Here is a 16310-nt window from a genome sequence, read left to right as displayed (position 1 = left end):
AGGGTAAGTTGGTCGAATCCTCCCCAGGTAACAGTCGCACAATGGTGTGGTCATGACTCAGGTGACTCCAAGCACCTGCAGGTTGCTTTATCAAGCGCTCTAAAATGCCAATCTTACCGTCAGGAGAGTAGCATTTAATGTGCATATTTTCTCGTGTCTGCTTGTCACACAATTTAAGACAGAGATTGGCGTGGCTCTCCCATAGCCCGTCCCAGATTTCATGAGATTTTCAGGTGTGGCAAATCGACAATAGTTGAGTCATTGGTTATTTTTTAATCAATTGGTCAGCACAGCATTCTCGGAATTTACCCTCAAGAGCATTTTTTTATAAATTACGGCAATAATTTTGTTGCTTTGTTTTTAATAAGTAAACTTACTGATAACGGAAAAGAAAACATCCATGCCTACATAGCTTCAAGTTTATGAAGTCACAGATTATACATTAGTTCATCAGAAAAATGTTGTATTTGAATGGTCGCTCTTTTATACATTTGGTATTGCAAAACTAATGGCAACATGAAATTGGAGTCATCCATGGTCACAGATGAAGGTTGACATAAATTTGGTGGCTTTGCTTCACGTTCTCAACACGAAATTGAATTATGTATTGATCGAAGATGATTGGATAATACCAAGTTGAACTCTTCGAGTATCTTCCATGTAGGCAGCAAGTGTTTCGAGCACGGCACGTTATTGTCCCAGACAAGTGAAAAATTTTCCTATGTCTGCCTTCTGCCCACGAATCTGTTTCTTTATTAAAGGATCCGTTAAAGCAGAATGCAAACACTGTAATCCGTTTTACCGAGTGTTTTGTTACTTGTTTTTGTGAAAAGACTTAAGGGTCATATAATGTTACGCGATCTTTAATAATGGCAACGAAGACTAATAAAAGAATACTGCACTTTGAAATCAAAGTATCCACCCCTCCCCTGTGATGACGTCAGAGTGTACTCATGCACGGCGACTGATTGAAATGTTGCTGCAAGGTATATTAAATAGGTTTTGACATGACAGCTCATTCTGAGTACAATGGACTGGACAACGAGTATTCCTATTTGGACAAAACAGGAAGGGCCGTAGCTTCTAAAACACACACACACACACACACACACACACACACACACCTATAAAGGCACTTGATACCTAGAATACAGAAAATAGTTGACACAACCTATCATGATCGGAAGCACCATATTTCAGATAATACAGCAATAGGTGAGAAACATCGTGCGGCACACTATGCTCACAATCTGAACACGATACGGTTGACAACAAATTATCAGTTCCATGCAGACATGATATATTGTATGCAATACATCAAACTGATTACAATATAATATAGTGATGTGTTTGGTCTTCGCACTGCACGGCTTTTGCGTTTACTGTCTTAGCTTATCGCGAGGGCCAACGAAAGATCAAGGACAAGGGCAAAGGGACATAGCAAATAGACGAAGAAGACAAGCCAACCCCTCTAGATCTGATTTTAATCAGATCGGGAATTAAATAAAACGGTTGGTTGTCAACATGCAATTATGCCAAAATAGCTGGGAATGGGTGAGAGATAATTTGTCAGGGACTCCCACTGGAATTTCCACTTCTGCTTTGTCAACGTTGTGGTGCGACACTGAATTGAATTGACATCACTTCCCGGTTCATAAAAATCTGACACCACTCTAAACGGAAACAGAAATAGATCTCACAAGGATCTGAAAGTACAGAAAGCTGACAAAGATCGAACCGTGAGGAAGTCATCAAATCACAGCTTCAAAGGAAATGATGGCTGCAATACCAGGACGAACAAAGGAGGTCCTTCGACATTCTCTCACTCTACTCTTTTCAAAATGTCATAAATTCATTTTGCTTGACCGAATTCCTTTCATACAATCTGTTGTAATGAATTGTAAAGTAGACATGCATATTATTGCTTCCGATGAAATTTGATTCTCATAGGAACAGTAGCTGTAACTTTTTATGATACATGTTATTTCTATTGTTGTTCTGTATGTCAATTTCAAGTCTTTGTTCTACTCCCCAAAACACGTTGAAATAGCCTACCAGCTGTATGGCTTTTCAATATAGTGTCCATGTGTGTAAAATGCAGTATTATTGTTAACTCTTGTGGTCTAGTCTAGACCAGCATTCACTTTTCAACAATGACAATGCAGTATATATATATATATATGTACAAACTGACTTGAAAAGCTCAACACTGTGTATCTCACCATGCTTTGGGGGTTACGACAAGAAACTGCAGTTAACATTACAAATGTACAAATCTCTAGTGCAAATATTGATAACCTGACACAAACCTTACAACTACCGACAACTGTTAGTAACGATGGCTATCGATGACCAATACAGTGAGTGTCATTGTCAGTGTCAACAGCTTTTCTATACAGTTCCTGTTCAGTATAACAATCACACTCAGTGACTATTAAAATGTCAATGTCAAAGTGCCAACGTCAAGGACCAGTGTGAGCATCATCAGCCAATGGCGATCATCAACAATCCCCCTCTATAGTCATCAGAATAAAATCTATGACAGCGGATGTTGCATCGTTTTGTAAATGGCATGGAATACATCACGGGTGTGGCATCTCAAGATCGGCATCTCCAGCCAGGCATTCGATTTCACGGATGTTTAAAACATATGTCGTCTGTTGACGTGAGCAATGTGGTATCTCGGTGCTGACAGAAGTTCCTTTGAATGATAACATACATGCTTACATAGAAGTCACAGGTCACTCTGATACGGCTTTGAAACACAATGCAGCTGTGTTTGATTGAAAATTAATGTGGAATTTATCTTGCTTTGAAAGAATTTTAGTTTGCTTAGTACAAATCATAAAATTCTTCAAATTCCATATTTTATCGCGCTCAGCCTCGGTAAAGCAACCATACGTCTGCTACAGAATACTAACTTCACCGACAACAAAACTAGTAAATATTTGATAAGAGATATACGCTGTCATTGTATAGCACATTCATGAACAATGGAAAATAAAAGTTAAAAACTAAAACACTATGCCAAGTCATATCGACTGGAACAATATATCATCTCTAAAACATTTTACATCAAAACACACCACTGAGCACTGACAAATACATTAAACTTATGAAGAAAGGACATGCTTGACATTTCTTTTTGTGACAATTAAAGAACGAAAATTCATTACGATTGGTATTGATTCAAAACATCGACTTGTATGAGTGCATTGTACTATTGTTATTTCAAGATACACGTAGACTATATCATGAATCTCAAAGATGTCATGTGACATGACAAACATGAATTCGTAATTTTTTTCAGCCATCGGAGCGACAAATCGACAAACGTCACTCGACATATGGCAGACAGGTTTTCAAACACACGTCAACATATTGTGAGGTTGTATTTCCAATATTTCCCATGCATATGAATCTTATATATCTGAAGTAGCTCTGCTCTGATGGCTATAATTTTCTGCGCCATTTCTGTTTTCTTATTTGATTTATTATTTATATCGGTGTTCATGCAGACATTGTGTTGATACAAATGTTTACTGAACAGTGCCGTGATTCTTAAATCAACAGCAGTGTCGCTTGCGCGATGACCCCTGAATTTTATAATTGAGTATGAAAGAGAACGGTTTAGCAAAGTTTTAACAAAAGACCAAAACGTTCTGTTACCATGGTGTGAATTACCGTAAACTGAAACTGTTCATGATACGCCTCGCGTTGCATGTTTCTAAGCATGTTCAATGGATCATGAAATATAAAAATATAGAGTTCTTATTATTAGAAATCAAAATCGACAATCGATCAGATATCAAATTTGTTGTCCAGCAGTTTAGATCTACGATCTCCAAAATTAAGAACTTATTCCCTGCTAAGAAAATATCGATACAGATCACCAGATCAGTCAAAGATCCGTCAAAATATTCGTCCCAAATAACTTTGTACATATGAATTGCTCTAATTTGAGTGCAAATAAATTGTGCTATAGTTTGTTCATTCTTATCATAACAACTGTTGTGTGAAGGAGTTGCTCGGTGAAAATTATAAAAACCTAACTCAGTTATAGAACCACCTTTTTGGCGGGAATGTTCCGAGTGTTTCTTTCCCCCTTTTTGCATATCCTTTGTTGATTGACAATAGGCACCACAGGCTGTAAGTACGAATCCGATAAAATTCCGATAAATTTCATGACGTGACACTCTGACATAGGTTGTTTCGGTCAGTGGTTCAACTTTATCAGTAAAACTAGATATATTATACTTTTAAGCCGCATTATTCGATGTCAAAAAAACTGTAGTATTGATGACATATAGTATAAAAGTTAATCGGACCTCAACAGCAATGCTTGATTGGTACGGCCAGAGAAGATTCGATTGCTTCGAAAAAAATATTTGCATCCTTTACGATTATGAACTAGCTGCTGTAAACATACATGTATTTTAGATATTGCCCGTGGCTTTGCCAGGCTGTTAAAATGTACCAAGTAATGAATACAGTTCAACTTGTTGCATGAGTTAAACCAGTCTACTAGACATCGGGGATAATTACCAGAAAGTGGATCTATGTCATGCATCTTGTACGAGCATGTTGAGAAGCATGGCTTGGATTACGGTTTTCGCCGTTGGTGGCGCTCTCCACGCTTCCTTGATGTAGGCTCTGCAGTCTCGATATGAAATCACTCGACTGAGAGCTTGATATAGGATGACAATAGATTTAACGTTACAGAACATGAAATTATTATTGACATCTAGAACTGGAACTGCTGCCTTGAAAAATGAGTTTCTTCTCAACCTGAAAATCGAAATTAACGCCACCTTTAACTGGGGCACTGCACAGGGGCAACTAATACTCAAGCTGTGGGTCCATAGCTGTGGTGTTTTCAGACGGGATTCATGCCTTTTACGGGCTGGTTTTGACTTTTACCATTTTAACCCCGCCACCAAAATGGTAAAAGTCAAAACCAGCCCGTAAAAGGCATGAATCCCGTCTGAAAACACCACAGCTATGGACCCACAGCTACTGTTACTCAAACCTCCTCTGATTCTACTTGTCAACGTGTGGTTCTTTTTCTTCGCCACTTTCATCTTCGTCAAAAATGTCAGTCGTTGAATTATTGTTTGCTTCATTGTTTGCTCCAAGTTCGTTGACTTCTCGATCACCATCATCAGGGCTGTCGCTGATTTTCACCTAGCAAGACTTACCAGAGTCGCGAGACTCACCAGAGTCACTGTTTGTCATACTGGGGACGTTTTCTGCAGCGCCACCCTTCTTGTATTCCGCTGGAGTCGAATCTTCAGTTGCCCTCTTTCCATTTTCACTCTCCAATATTTTAATATCTGCTCGGTCAAAGTGACGGTCATCTTTATAAATCACGGCAAATCTAACATCATCTGATTCAACTGGCAATGTCGATGTACGAATAGCATCTTCTCCATGTGTGCTTTTCTTTTTCGCAGGCATCACTGTTAATCGATGTCTGATGATGTCACGCCGTTCCGTATTCCCGTCCATGTCTTGTTCAGGTTCACCGCCAGATTCTTCCGCTGACTGTGTATGCCTTCGCGCGATTCCTCCGGACTCTTTGACTTCTTGATGACCAGGGATTTCGTCAATAGGGTTGTCGCTGACTTTCACCTCGCCAGACTCAAAAAAGTCACTATTGGTCTTACCGGGTACGCTTTTCGTAGCATCTTCCGATTTTCCCATTATTTTCATCATACCTTGGTTTGAGTGATCATCATCTTCAAGTTTAAGTACGGCAACTTTAACATCATCTGATTCAACTGGTAATGTAGATGTGCGAATAGCTTCCTCTCCGTCTTTGCTTCTCTCTTTCGCTGGCGTCACTTTTGCTCGATATTCGATGAAGTCACGCTGTCTCATATTCCCATCATTGTCTTGTGTTGGTTCAGGTAAGTGATTGTTATCTTTAAGCACGGCAACTTTAACTTCGTCTGATTCAACCGGCAATGTAGATGTACGAATCGTATCTTCTCCGTCCTTGCTTCTCTCTTTCGCAGGCATCACGTTTGCTCGATATTCGATGAAGTTACACTGTCTTGTATTCCCATCCTTGTCTTGTTTGGGTTCAAGTAAGTGATCGTCATCTTTATGAACTGTAACATCGTCTGATGCAACTGGCAATGCAGTTACAGAAGCGGCAGTGTCTCCCTCTGTGCCATTTCTCCCAACGTTGTCACCTTTTCTCTTGGAATCCGCCACGGTCAATGCGTCGGTCGTCTTTTCGAAAGCTTTACTTCCTAAATGTTCAAGCTGGTCTTTCACTACAGCAACTTTAACATCATCTGATCCAACTGGCAATGCAGATGTACGAATAATATCTCCTCCATCTCTCCATCTCTCTTTCCCAGGCATCATTTCTGCTCGATATCCGGAAAATTCACGCTGTCTCATATTCCCATCTTTATCTTGTTCGGGTTCGCCACCAGAGGTCTCAGTTGAAACTATACCCCCCTTTGCGTCTCTCCTTCTCTTGATTTTAGTGCTGTTCAGTGTCGTTGCTGAGGCATTTTCATTCTCATGTACAAAATCAATCATCTCTTTTCCATCAGCATTTCTACCGTTTGCAGACTTTACTTCTGCCTGATATCCGATACGGTCAAGCCATCCCATGATTCCATTTTGTCCAGGTTCACCACCGGGCTTTGTAGCTGAAATCGTAACCCCTAGCGCATTGCCCCGAGACTCCATTTGACTGTTTTGCTGTGCCATCGCTGAATCATTTCTCCAGTAGTAGGCCTTCATATCAGTAGGTGATGCTAATGCAACAAAATTTGTCTTTTCTCCATCTCTACTACTCTGTTTTGCAGACGATAATTCTTTTCGATCTCCGATTAGAAAATTCTCTCTCATATTCTCAGTTCGCTCTCGGCGACGTGTGTGGTCTAGCGTCACAGTTGAAATATTATCACCTTTTGCTTCAACTTCGGACTTTTTTTTAAAGTTGTGCTGTATTGTTTCTGTATCTCTGTTCAGCGGATCACGAGCCGCCACACCCACTGGTGCAAAATTACTGTCACTACCGCATCCAGGTCCTAGGCGGGATTATTTGCGTCCATAGCTCCATCACTTTCTTTTGGTTCAAGCTGGTAAATCTCATTTCTCTTTTCAGAAGATTTGGATAGAAGCGCTTTACAGCAACAACATAGCGGAGTCCGACATCTTTTCTCCTTTCTAGAGGAAAATAGAAATTGAAATACGGCGATAAATAAAAAGATCAAACTCGTTCAGGACATCGATCTAGGGAGAGAACATACTTATTAGGTCGCGAATCTTGAAGAGGTAAGTTAACAAACAATTTATTCTCGCGCTGTTGTATCCTCTTGCATGTTGATTTCAATAGTTTTCAAATGGCAAACCTATTGCTTCAAAAGTAATGCAGAACAATTCCTCGAACAATTGCTACCATTGGGCTTGTATAACATTTTCACGCAATGTTTGAAGACGTGACATTGCCATTACTAAGTAAGCGCACGTTTTTAGATTATGCAAAATAATATCTATGAACTGTATATCTGAGGCCAAAAAGGTCTTTTCGGTAACCGTTTGCTGATAGCTCGAACATCACTGCCGTCAACAAATTTGTGTATTCAAAGTTATTATAATAATAAAAAACCTGTCTTCTCTAAGGCTGTAGTCTGACTTTGTATCAATTAAATACTTTCCTCTCATAGTATACATATTAAGTAAAATATTTTCTTACGGTGATTCAGATTTTCTCGTATAAATCTTCTTCTTTTTGGGGTGTAATCTATGCTGATCAATAGATCACTCTGATTATTAATTTGTAATTTTTGAAGTATCACCTGTAAACACTCTGGCCATAAAAATTAAACAAATTGGTACTATAGAAATGTGGGGTAAGTGTTGCAAACACAAGGGCGGGTGTTTTCCTTACAATCATTAAGCTGCATTAAGAAAAATTCTAAGCAGACACATTTACAGAGGGGACAATCTGCTTGAACACAAATGTAAAGTGACATGTTACGTAGTTTTTTCAGTGAAGTCACCTTCTGCTGCACACGAACTAACAAAACGTACAAAGTTATGCTACGTCTGCTAAAACTGTTGTTCTTTATGGTGACCTACGATCTGCTTATTCTTCATACTTTCTTCTTTTGCAAAATCAACAAAACATTCAGGCAAAAAACACACACAGAAAACTACGCACAAAGAAGAAACATTTGGAATCGTATTTTAAATCGCACATTCAAATAGTTTATAGTGTTGTTTAATACACTTTACAATACAGTTTTATAAGCATCCGAATGACAAATATGGAATTTGTGACAGCTAAAGAAAAAAGCAACTTAACGTCATTACGATGACTTGATATCAATTCCGTAAAATGGAGTGTCTTCCCAGTTTCCTTGACTGCTCAGAGTACTATTTGATTAAGGGATCTACCTAACCCTCAGAACTTGCAGTGTATTTGTGATTGGTTTATATGATCAATTACCTGTTCTGGGATTTGGAACTTTTATCTTCAAGGCCAGAATCTCTGCCAAACACATCTACAACTATTTGCTCGCGGTCGTCAGCCTCATGCCTGTGAGTTTCTTCATCAACATTTAAATGACTCTGACTCGAGTTTCTTTCATCAGAAGAATTTGATCCAAAACACTTAGAACCCTTGGTAATCTTTCCCTTCTTTCTGTGGGAAAAGGGAATGCCGAAGAGGTCAATACAGTCATTAACTAGAAAATGAACGTGAGATTACGACAAGCAGGTGACACCGGACGCAGCAACCAAGTGGCGATTATAATGTTGTGAGCAATATATTCATAGGAATAAGCATCTTTTAAAAAGGTTTGAAATAATATATCCTGATTGGTGTCTGTGAAGGACAATAAGAAGAGTACAGATAGCCACCATGCGTGAGTGTGCAAATTACAACTGCAAGACGTGCAGTAACTTCCCTATGCAGAGCCTAGCTCAAATTTGCGGAGGCTAGGTCAAATCTTGAGGGCGTAGGTCAAATCTGCAGAACCTAGCTCGAATCTGAAGAAGGAAATTGCATTCTGAAGAGGGATAGCGTCGTTTTCGGCCATGATAAAATGCAGATTTCTGTGATGTCAAGATACCATTTCCAATTGACTGTTGCGCCGAACGAGTTAACGTTGAAGTCAACACGATAAGTCCGATCAACTAGTGATACCATGGATCAGTTATGTGCAGTGACATTTGATTGGATGTTACGTACCTCTTCACGTACAAAATTATCAATGGTGCTGCGGTGACAACTGCAACAGACAACACAACAGGTACAATGATGTTGTACGACACACTGGCACCTGTAAAATTAGTACAAAATACATTTAACAGTAGGCTGGCGTTAATAAATAATTTATTTATTTATTTATTTATTTATTTGTCTGTTTGTTTGTTCGTTCACACTTGTTATATGTTTTTGGATTATTAGTGTGTAATTTCATAGTTTTTGTGAGTCTTATATAGGCCTACCTAACTCACTGAAAAAAGTACCACAGGGAACATGATACAACTTGAAGTTACATGTGAAAATATTCAACATCATCTGGAAGGCTGATTATCTCTGGGAGTGTAACTTCTTTTTATGAAGTTCTAATGGCACATAGAACGACCTATACATTTAGTCGCTAACATTTATGGTCTCTGCTTTTCAGTTTACTAATGGTCCGAAAACAACCTGAAGCTGGGATTTACAGGTTTACTTGAAGAAAGATGGTTTCAGGCTGGTCATAATTTCTTTCAAACTTATCGAGACACATTTTCACCAGATCCAAAGCATCTTCATGGGACAGCAAGAGTGGATGACTCAAGACATGAATAGCTTGAAAGCGTGAATGACAATCCACTGTCATGTCATTTAGTCGTGGAATATGAGTCGGTATGGAGAAAATTTTAAAGGACCTGTTGCGGCGACCGTTTACATACTATGTACATACCACTGTTTCGGACTGTTCTCTAAATGCTATCTGTAACTTTTGGTGCATTTTCAAGTATTTTGTTCTGTTTGTAAATAAATGACAATTTCTTGTTCTGCTCCTAAAATCATGTCGAACTGCCTAGTACTCAACTTGGCAACGTATTATGATTGTATCGTTAACGTTCGATGCTCCATCAGTGCCAAGAAAGTACATTCAAGATTGAAATTTGTCAAATTTTAATGTCAATGACCATGAACTGACTTAATTACAAAATTTACCAACATTTGCACTGCCATTCTTTGATTATTAGGTGAAAAATAGTTGGCTGAATCCACTTTTGGTCCCTTTTGGTCGTTTTGGTTCCATTTTGGCCGATTTCACCCCTTTTGGTCGGTTTGGCTTTCAAAAGACACCCACATCGAAACCCCATTCATTTCATATAGGACATCCGACCAAAAATGCGCTTTATTAACACTTATTTATTTGAACGATTAAATTGAATGGCCGATTGATGAAAACTGCCTTGTCTTTCGGAATAGAATTCATTTAAAAAAAATTACGTTACGTTGTACATACTTTTCGATGTGTCGCAAATGCTAATACTTTATCTGTCGATTTACTTGTCATGAGGAAGAAGAAGTAATATTATTAGTTGAACGAATATAATGAAAATATCACCGAAAGTCACACTGCAGGTATTGTCCCTTTAAGGTGAAGGAATGTGGCCATTTTGAGTTTCAAATCTAAAATTGTAATGTCGGGTAATTTGTTTCTCTAGTTTAAACTTTGCACGTTCATCCCTGATTTTTATTCGATATTTGGTAAGACTATAGTTGAAAGTTTCATGGAGGAAAGGTTTAGCCAAGGGTTAAGTCAGTTAAGTCATTCACTTTCGAGGCGGATACTACAGCAAGTTATGATACCTTTGGGTGCGGTTTTGGATCCTTCGTCGGGCGTTACAACGGGCAATGTTCCAACTGTAGGTCTAGTAATTTTTTGAGGAGTCATTCGTTGCGATACGTCAGACGAAGTCTTTGTAGTGCGTATCATTGAGACTGAGTGGTGAGTGGTTGATGTGTTGACTTTTGTTGGCGGTGTGTCGCGTTCAGTTGACGTTGTGTTGTATCCAGTTGTCAGAGTGGTACTATCAGATGTTTCAGGAGTTGTCTGACTTGAAGGAAATGGTGTTTCCTCGACAATGGTCAAATTTTCGAATATGGTGGTCGGCTCTGCATGTGAATGTGAAATTGTACTGGTATTATTGGAAAAAATAATTTCTAATTTTTACAGTCTTCATAAACGCATGACACGTGTATGTATGTATGTATGTATGTATGTATGTATGTATGTATGTATGTATGTATGTATGTATGTATGTATGTATGTATGTATGTATGTATGTATGTATGTATGTATGTATGTATGTATGTATGTATGTATGTATGTATGTATGTATGTATGTATGTATGTATGTATGTATGTATGCATGCATGCATGCATGCATGCATGTATGTGTCATCGTTCCCTATCATCCGCTTCATGAGTAAGAAAATAACCAATGCAATGTACTCATTGACTTACCTGAAGTCGAAATGTTAACAAAACATTCTTCTGTCAAGTTTTCGCCAAAGCATGGCGGTGGAGGCTTCTCTGGCAATGCTCGACACTGACTGCACTGCAGAAGTATGGCAACTGCCCTGGAAGAGTTGAAACTTCGTATCGGCAGATCATAGCAAAGTCTTGTACTGTTGACCGGTGTAATGTCACTGCGTTCCTGGGAAGTTGAATGGAAAATTACTGTGATTTTTTTATGTCGAAGCATAAAGTTATTAAAAGTCAATTTTAAATATAACTTCAAAATAATTTACATGTAATGGTGGCATACCTCACATTCAATTTTAAATATAACTTCAAAATAATTTACATGTAATGGTGGCATACCTCACATTCAGTTCTTCAATAGCCTGGGATTATCTTGCAAGTCGTGTTTTAAACGTTGGAAAAGAACTACCCTTATCAATACCACCATCATCCTCATATATCAAGAGCTGATAGATAAATATGATATGTCTCCTAGACAAAACTATCTCTAATAGCATCAACAAATTTGTCTGTAGAAAGCGAGCATCTCGTACCTTTGTTTACATTTCTCTTACATGCGCATTATCCGATATTCAAATTCCATTTCCTATTATTATTATTATTATTATTATTATTACTACTATTACTTATAATTATTATTATTTTTATTAATGTCAATAAGTGTAATATGATAGACATCGAGGGCGATCACGCACTGGAACCTAGTGGCCATCACAGGTCTTGGTATATTCAGACTTTGATACTCGACTGACCCTGTGAAATCTGTAGTCTATTGCATATACTGTTGTCTATTTTCAAAATGTAGTTTAATTCACAGTATCTATTTTATAATACTTTAGTATATTTGCATTGTGTAGTCTAATCGCATACTGTAGTCCCTTGGCATACTGTAGTATATGTGCAAACTTTAGAAAATTCCCAAGCTATATACAGCCTGATAAGATCACCATGAAGTGAGTAAGCTTTTACACGATGACTGTAAATCTATGCAGTCGACTAGGCCGTGACGATAAGTTCTTCAGTTTTGAATTTACTGTGTACTCATAAAAGTGATCCCAGTTATTTTCTGTAGTGTTTACACACCGCCGGTTCGTCTACGTGAGACATTCCATGTGCAATCTGGCATTATAATTTTTCGATCAGAATGGCCATCTGCCTTTTTATGGTGTAAATCGTATATAACTTGGATGATGTTTTGTAATATTTTGATAGAAAGAGTAGCAATTTTGAAAAGAGTAGATCATTGATCGATGTACACGATTTAGCTTACAATTTTTCTTCATCTATGGGCTAAAACCTAAAACCAAACAAGGAAATAATTTAATGTATAATGCAACTGGTGGCCAAAACTCGTGCGTTTTAAAAGATACAGTCTTACATTTATTACAAGGGGATGCGTCGTTTACCATCAATAAGATTGTTCATTTGAAAACAGTGCTTGCTAGAATAATCAATAATGAACGTGAGTCTATCTTTTACGTTTTCAGCTACAATATTTTATCAAACAGGGCACTTACAGGTTATAATGCGAACACACCAGCTAAAACTAAAAAAGCAAATCAACATTGCAAGAGAGGTATTTAAGAAATGGTAAGTGGTGACGAAGACGTTTCGACTACATGTTTAAAAGACTCTTCCTGACTTGGAATAACTCATTAAATCTTGCTATACCTTTATTCTGCAATATTTGGACCCTTGCATTCATGATAAGTGACGCTCGTGCGTGTAGTCGACTCATAACTTGCAATTTATGGCTGCCAATTGTTGAGCTCAACGGTTCACAGCAGAAAACAAACCTTACCTGTAATTTTACCACTGTCGGTAACAAACTGCATATTAACATAGCAATCATGACCTTCATAATCGCGGGGTAACTATCAAGAAAACTGAGAAATTCAACCATTCTCCGACTGCGCAATCTTACAAAGCACGACGACCTTCACTTGTTTCGTATAGTTGGCGATCTGTATGAACTAAAACATTGCGTATTCTTCTTAGTTATTACTGGTAATCATGCAGATCATCCAATTGCTTGATTTGTTATGAAGAAGTGAAATTCGTAGGCGTGTCTTCGTTCAGATGCAGACGTGTCGGAATGGTTTGTATCTTTAGATCATAAGGCACAGCGAAAGATATACGACCTTTTTTGGGTCGATTCAACCAAGACGAGCTCTGCTAATACACGCTGTCATTGAACTTGTTACCAGCGCAAGTAGACATTTGATTAACTGCCTCATTTAATCATCTCTTTGTACTCGTTAGTTACGCCGAGAACCGTCGAAACGATAATTTTAGTTAACTTTCATTGACCCTGAAGATCAACTGTATGCTTACGAATAGTGTGACAGTCTTTAATGCTGTTCGACACTACGGGAGTATCATCACTTTACACTGTTATCAAAGCCATATTGCTTAACTTTAACAATTACACGTCATTTTGCAGCATCGACAGTGCCAATTATATCGTGTGAGCATCAAGTACACTAAGGCTGTCACTGAAGTTTGTCATCTCCCAGGAAGGGGCAGGCAAGACCCCGGCCCCACAAGGTTTCAAGCATGTTTATAGAATAGGGATTGCGTATTTCTTATGAATTATTACATCGAACATATATATGCCAATCTCAATAGTAACAGTTTATGGCGATCTAACTTCCAGTTTGTACAGGCCCGTAGCCTGACCAAAGTGCCAGGGGGCAGAATCAAGCTTAGCTATGATTTGAGTAATTTACATAAATTTACATATAAGCTTAGCGTTTCTCAAATGCCACAGTGGACCATACCTGCCGAGATTCCCCATCGGTGCCCGTTTTAGGAATATATCCACTCAACAGACAACAATTTATGTACTGAATATATTTATTTGTCAACCGAACACATTTTATAGTATCAATAGCAACTCAACGATGCACACTATCGAGGTGCCTAATAAACAGCTGTATTTGACTAATTCATCACTGTTAGTGGCATGATGATGGCGCTAATGCCCATGATACCACTAAGGGAGCGTTCAGTTATTACAGCTGGGGGTGGGCCGGCGGTGGATTCATGGGGGGGTCACCCTGTTTTTGACTTTGGTGATAGGGGGGTCACCATGTTTTTGAAATGCCCAATAGGGGGGGTCAGTGTGTTTTTGAATTTTGACACAGGCTCATCATTGCCTAAAATGCTAGTGTCAGCCACAAATTTCATCATTCAGTTGTATTTTTCGGCGCACCCTTCGGCGCGTAACTTTAATAATCAGGCAATATTTTCAGCACGCCCAACTTTAACATATCAAGCATACATACATCAGAGATATCTGTATGTTCAATATTTTTCAGCGTGCTCTTCAAGCTCATTACTTTAATATATCAGACATTTTTCAGCATGCCCTTCAGGTGCATGACTTTAATATACAAGGCATATATATCAGAGATATTAGGATGTTTCATATTTTTCGGCGCGCCCTTCGGTCGCCATACTTTAATCAATCAGAGATATCTTGATGTTTGCTAAGTGAAAGTGTACCGTTATGAAATCTGCATTTCATATGAAAAGGATGACAAATTCCTGATACTTTTCTGTTCTCTCTGTGAGAATTCAGTATGAGAAAGCAACATGCACAAATATTTCACAATATATATTTGATACAGTGACTTATTTTAGAGATAGAAAAATGACAAGATATCTTTCCTTCTCATTGATGCAATTATTTTCCTTTGTTTCACAGGTTTTCTGCAGAAAGATGTTTTTTATGAACAAAATAACAGTTAAAAAAGGCAGTCTTTGTCATTATTAGCTGTGCTTTATGGTTTCAATGTTACAAAAAAAGGTCCTCTCAGACACTGTACACATCAGATTTGGCTAAAAAAGCTCTCTATGGCTCCTCAGGAGATTTACAACCATTTGCAGTTATAGAGCGCGAAGCCACTGCAGTGAACTGCAATAAAACTGCTTACACTGATTAGTTTCAGCTGTAGCCGTGGCCACTTTGGTGTTGAACAAGGCTACTTGATAAAGACCAAAAAGTCTGCTTGTACAAAGGCAAAACTAGCTCTGTCTGAGGCTCGAGTTGTAAATGAGAGTTTACGATTGGCACCCTGTGTTCAAGATTAAGATACAATGTAACATTACCATGCACTGGTCCAGACAAACTGTCTGCATGGGACATACAATGTTGTCGACTTTGCCAGCTGGCTACAGCTGAAACTAATTAGTGTGAGCAGTTTTATTGCAGTTCACTGCAGTGGCTTCGCGCTCTATTACTGAAAAGGGTAAAAGGGTAGTAATTGGATGGTTGGCAAGTCTTAACACCCATCAAAGTTTTTGATTCACTGCTTTTTCCTCTTTGATATTAATGATTGATATCCATTTCTGTACAACAGTTCAGGACATCTGGTTAAGCATAGAAAGTGTGAAATACATTCACAGCTTATTCAAAATATACTGTATTCAAACTTGAAGATTCACACTTTGAAATTCCTATCTTACAACTGACATGTCAACAATTTCATTAAAACATAGAATGACTATTTAAAATATAAATACATGTAAAATGTAATATATATATATATATATATATATATATATATATATATATATATATAATATATATATATATATATATATAATGCATGTCCACCTTTGTTTTACCTATGTCGCGCCCCGGGGGGGGGGGGTCGCCCTGTTTTCGAAATTTGGAATAGGGGGGGTCACCCTGTTTGCAAAATTTGGAATAGGGGGGGTCAGCCACTTGACGTCAGCAAAAAATAATCCACCCCCCCCCCCGGGCCGAAGAAACTG

Source organism: Ptychodera flava, chromosome 14 (assembly GCF_041260155.1).
Source record: "Ptychodera flava strain L36383 chromosome 14, AS_Pfla_20210202, whole genome shotgun sequence".
Taxonomy (NCBI): domain Eukaryota; kingdom Metazoa; phylum Hemichordata; class Enteropneusta; family Ptychoderidae; genus Ptychodera; species Ptychodera flava.
This window is presented reverse-complemented; position numbering follows the sequence as displayed.